We start from the raw sequence: 5,827 nt of genomic DNA on the forward strand, positions 1-5,827 counted from the left end.
GTCAGGGATGTTCCTGTGGACAGAGTGATGCAGTGACTTCTGTGCTGCTAGGTGGGTTTCTTCATCCTGGGGTGGGACTCCCATCTACCTATCCTGTCTGAAGCTCTCGCAGCATAGCTCTATAATCCAAATGTCAACCCCCTTTCTCCTATTCATTCATACGATGTCACAAGCTGACCCTGCATTTATTGCCCATCCCTAATTGCCCAGAAGGCAGTTAAGAGTCAACCACATTGCTGTGGGTCTGGAGTCACATGTAGGCCAGACCAGGTGAGGAAGGCAGTTTCCTTCCCTAAAGGACTTTAGTGAACCAGGTGGGTTTTTCCCAACAATCATGATCATCATTAGACTCTTAATTCCAGACGGTTTTTATTGAATTCAAATTCATCATCTGCCATGGTGGGATTCGAACGTGGGTTCTCAGACATTACCTGGGGCCTCTGGAATAGCAATCTAGCTATCATACCACTAGGCCATAGCCTCCTCACAAAGCCCAGCTGTATTTCAGTCCCCCCCAAAAAAATACGAAGCAGAGCCAATCGAGCTGTTTATTGTGATGTTTGATGTTTGTGCAGGTGAGGAGTGTCAGCCTGGAGAGCTCAGTTCCCTGGTTTGTCTTTGAAGGGTATTATGGAATGTGTAACTCTTTTCTGAACCCACTGAAAGAGGACCTCGGAATAGCATCCACGTGGAAGAGGGAAGGAATGCAGTGACTGGGTGTGGGCAGGATTTGCCGATGGTTTCTTACTCCACTTGTTTATATCTTCGAGTCATCTCCTTAAGGAGAGGTGCTGAGGGAGAAAATGGCACAAAACAATCTGATCTTTCCTCTGTGACTGTCTAAAGACATTTACCCCTCTTCAGGTGCTCACATACAGTTGCAGAAGCTCTCTCTCTCCCCGATATCTTAAGGAGGAATGTGTCCTTCTGAGATAGATTATTCCAAACTTGCTTCATACTGTCTCAAGGTGCGGTATCATCTCTGACGTTTGTGAACTTCTGGATAACATAAAAAATCAAATCTTGACATATGTTTTTCACAGCTGAGGGGGTGAGGTGCATAATCAAGTCTCCAATCCGAGCTAGAATCTCCTGTTACAGGAGTGTATCTCAAGCAGTTGGTCCCACACTGGCCCTGACACTCAGTGTGAACAGATTCTTTTGGTGCTTTATCCTCAGTAAGCCCTGCAGGTGCGTCACATAACATTTTGTGATGCTCACCATGGTGATGAATTGCTGCTTCAAGTCTGCAAACTGTGAGCAGGAGAACAACAGGGTCAGTGTCAGACTGGGAAACCCCATATCCATCCCAATGTATTATACAGCCGATAAAATAACTCTGAACTGGAATCTTTTCTAAAAAAAATCTAGGAGATAGTGCACAGCCAGCTCTCACAGATACTAATGAGGGATGAATATTGGTTAGAACATTGATGAAACATACATAGATCATAGAATCCCTACAGTGTGGAAACAGGCCATTTGGCCCAACAAGTCCACACTGCCTCTCTGAAGAGCATCCTACCCAGACCTATTCCCCCAAGTCCCCCAAACATCCCTGGGCAATCCACCTATCTTGCATATCTTTGGACTGTGGGAGGAAACCCACACAGAGAACATACAAACTCCACATAGACAGTCACCAGAGGCTGGGATTAAGGCTAGGATCAAACCTGGGTCCCTGGTGCTGTGAGGCAGCAGTACTAACCACTGAGCCACCGTGCCATTCCTCATTCCACTTTGAATAGTGTTGTGGGATCCATTACACCCACTCAATAGGGGCTCTGTTAACATTTTATCAGAAGGGTGACACCTCTGACAGAATGGCATTCCCTCAATACTGCACTGAAGTGTCAGCCTTGATGTTGTTCCCAGGTTTCTCGAATGGGGCTTGTAAATGTTGAAAAGGTGATAGTTCTAAAAGAGTTAATGTTGAAGTTGCTCGCATACCACCCTCCTCGATCATATCGCCAGGGCAGGAACAGTTAACATTACCCGAGGGTCCACTGGAGTCAGACGTGAAAGACCTGGCTCCTTGTTGGTTGTAACGGGACCTAACTAGTTAATGTTATTTGTATCTGCTACTATCGTGCAATAAACTACACCTTGTTATGTAAGGTGAGTGTCTTTCCTTGTTAAGACTTTCTAGTGGTTTACCCTTGACCATTGATCATTTGACAGGCCTTTAGAAAGGAATACTCATGCATACTGCAGGGTAGGGTGCCTCATTATCCTGGATAATGGTATTCTTTTTACAAAGTTTCTGTTCACTTTTTATAAGGTTCATTTCACCTTGTTTTTTTCTTGCATTGAAGTGAATGGGGCACTAAGATTGGTTGGGGGCTGTTGACGGAGCAGCTAGATTGATACATGTCGAAAAGCTGAGACTGGACAAGGCGAGACCAGGCGAGGCGTCCCCTCAGCACAGACAGGTGTTTTCCACCAGGGGGTGAAGTATGTAACACAAAAGAACCCTGGTTGTTTCTGATTCATTGGGCCCAGGGAAGGGGTGTTGGACACCAGATAGAGTGGCAGTACTGGGCACCACACTTTAGGAAGGAGGTACAGACCGTAGACAAAGTGTAGAAGATATTTCTGAGACTGGAATCATGGATGAGAGACTCCAATCCCGTGGCGAGGCTGAGATTGTTCTTTGAGCAAAGATGTTAAGGGGGGATTCTGTTCAAATCTGTGAAGTGCTTTGGCAGAAAGGAGGAGAGGCAGAGAGTCACAGGGCACAGGTTACACTGGTTGACAAAAAGGCCATTGGAGTTGGAGGGCAGTTGGACATGTTGTGGTCTCGAATTCACTGCCTTAAAGGAAGCAGCTTCAACGGGAACTTATGCAAAGGAGCTGGGTATTTACAGAGAGCAGGAGTCAGCACAGGAGTGACATGCTATGGATCGCTCTTTCAAATAGCCAGCATGAATACACTGGGCTGAATGGCCCCGTTCTGGTTCATATGATTCTATGGCATCCTGCCGCCAACAACAACCTATGTTGTCATAGCGCTTTTAGCATAATGAAATACAGGAGAGCTACAAAGAAAACAGGGCACTGGTCTACATTACGTGATATTAGGCAAGATGCTGGGATGGCACGGTGGCTCAGTGGTTAGCACTGCTGCCTCACAGCACCAGGGACCCAGGTTTGATTCCACCCTCAGGTGACTGTCTGTGTGGAGTTTGCAAATTCTTCCTGTGTCTGCGTGGGTTTCCTCCGGGTGCTCCGGTTTCCTCCCACAGTCTGAAGATGTGCAGGTTAGGTAGATTGGCCATGCCAAAGTGTCCAGGAATGTACAGGCTAGGTGGATTACGCTTGGGAAATGCAGGGTTATAGTGTTGGGGGTGGGTGGGTGGGGCCATGGGTAGGATGCTCCGTGAAGGTCAGTGTGGACTTGATGGGTCTTTGGCCTGTTCCCACACTGCAGGGATTCTATGACCTGAAGTCTTGCCCAAAGAAATGGGTTTTAAGGGAGTGAGTGTAATTCTAGAGTTAGTTGCCTCAGTGCCCGATAGCTGTGCCCCAGTGACGCAATGATTAAAACTGGGGATGTAGTAAAGGCTAGAGTTAGAGGAACACAGATTAATACAGAGGATAATTGTGCTGCGAGTTACAGAGACAGGAAGGAGAAAAACTTCAAATAGATTTGAAAATAAGGATTTATATTTTAAAATCAAGACATTAACTGGGAGCCAATGTAGGTCAACATGCAGAGGGGAATAAGATTTGATGTGTGTTCAGACAAAGGCAGCAGAGATTTGGTTTAAACTGAATTAAACTGGAATGATTGAATCCAGTGGTAATGAAGACATGAAGATCACAATAACTGAACCTGTAACCTTCCAGGTCTCTGCATGGCTTGGATTGGAATCTTGAAAATGTTTCATGTACACCACTAAACCCCTGAGAAATATCTGAGGCTGGGGTTTTGACAAATTCTTGGACAAAGAATAGTTGACATTGTTCCCAAAGTCTCCCTTCACTGTACTTGATGTTGAATAGGCTGGGGCTATTTTCCCTGGAATGTCGGAGGCTGAGGGCTGACCTTATAAATGTTGGTAAAATCATGAGGAGCATGGATAGGGTGAAAAGTCAAGGGCTCTTCCCCTGGGTGGGGGAGTCCAAAACTAGAGGGCATAGGTTTAAGGTGAGAGAGGAAAGATGTAAAAAGGACATAAGGGGCAACTTTTTCACACAAGAGGGTGGTGCTGAGCACAGAACAAGCTGCCAGAGGGAATGGAGAGGCAGCTACAGTTACACTGTCTAAAAGACATTTGGACCGATGGACAGATAGGAAAGGTTTAGAGGGCTATAGACCAAACTCAGGCAAATGGAACTAGTTGAGTTTAGGAAACCTGGTTAGCATGGAGGAGTTGGGCTGAAGGGCCTGTTTCCGTGCTGTATAACTCAATGGCTGTGTGACTCTATAAGTACTTGGTGCTGTCACTGGGTGAGCAATGAAGGGAAATGACCCAGTTGCCAAGGCTGACCCTTTTCTCCCTGTTGACACACAAAAACTGAAGCATGGGAAAGAATGGAAGAAGAGATTCAAAGTGATGGACGTTACCTCTTCACGGACGGAGCTGGGGAAGGTAGCGACCTGTGGTGACTTCAAGCGGAGGTGTTGCTTCTGTTTGAGGTTTGCGTTAAACAAAGCGGCCTGGAGCTCTAACTGCTGCAGTGGGAGAGAGAATAAACCTCAGATGGACGGGAAGCTGCACTGTATTGGACCTTCCCAGGGTCTTGCGGGCTTACATCTGGGGAGGGAGGAGAGCAGACTGAACTGGGAGTGGGCACTGAACTGGGTGTGTAATTAAACCAGGGGAAGGGAAGAGAGGGAGCTGAATTAGTTACGTCATTAAACTGAAGTTATTTGAACATCAATTCAAAAACGTCAGCCAGGCTCAACTAAAATCCTTCCCCCCAGTCCTCACCTGTTCACTAAGGGCGGGTGACTCTCCCATCTAACTGGGAAGGCTCCCTTCGCAAGAGGCCATTATTCTTTTCGGTCATAAAGTCAGAAATTGCTGGGAAAACGCAGCAGGTCCGGCAGCATCTGTGGAGAGAGAAAACAGAGTTATTGTTTCAGGTCCAGTGACCCTTCTTCAGAACTGGAGAAGTTCTTCATTAACTCTGATTTCTCTCCACAGATGCTGCCAGACCTGCTGAGTTTTCCCAGCAATTTCTGCTTTTCTTTCGGATTTCCAGCATCTACAACTCTTTGGTTCTTTTTGTGGGCTTTTTTTTCATTCATTCAAGAGATGTTGACATTGTGACATTAGTTGCCCACCCCTTGAGAAGGTGGCGATGAGCTGCCTCCTTAAACCCCGTTGCAGTCCACCTGCTGTGGGTTGACCCACAATGCCATAAGGGAGGGAATTCCAGGATTTTGACCCAGCAACAGTGAAGGAACAGCGACATATTTCCAAGTCAGGATGGTGAAAGGTTCAGAGGGGAACTTGCAGGTGATGGTGTTCCCTTGCTGCTGTTGTCCTTCTAGATGGAAGTGGTTGTGGGTTTGGAAGGTGCTGTCTGAAAATCTTTGGTGAGTTTCTGCAGGGCATCTTGTAGATAGTACACACTGCTGCCACTGAGCGATGGTGGTGGTGGGAGTGGATGTTCGTGGATGTGGTACCAATCAAGCGGCTGCTTTGTCCCGAATGGTGTCAAGCTTCTTGAGTGTTGTTGGAGCTGCCCCCATCCAGGCAAGTGGAGAGTATTCCATCACACTCCTGACTTGTGCCATCATCCTCTTCAAGTGCAGGAAACCCTGGGGCCTACTTGGTCCAGTGTGAGAGTGAAAAACTACTTCCTTGTTTAACTA

The 5,827-nt window shown here is 46.8% G+C and overlaps 1 long non-coding RNA gene across 1 annotated transcript; it reads right to left on the reverse strand.

Annotated features, from left to right (window-relative positions):
- Positions 1–534: 534 nt before the first annotated feature.
- On the reverse strand, positions 535–4,668 carry LOC125482592. Its single transcript, XR_007261695.1, has 2 exons — positions 4,571–4,668; positions 535–1,254 (listed from the first exon to the last, which is right to left on the reverse strand). It is a non-coding gene; the product is annotated as an uncharacterized LOC125482592 (long non-coding RNA).
- Between the last annotated feature and the right edge of the window lie 1,159 nt (positions 4,669–5,827).

Source organism: Rhincodon typus, unplaced genomic scaffold (genome assembly GCF_021869965.1).
Source record: "Rhincodon typus isolate 14 unplaced genomic scaffold, sRhiTyp1.1 hic_rhity00013082, whole genome shotgun sequence".
NCBI classification, from domain to species: domain Eukaryota; kingdom Metazoa; phylum Chordata; class Chondrichthyes; order Orectolobiformes; family Rhincodontidae; genus Rhincodon; species Rhincodon typus.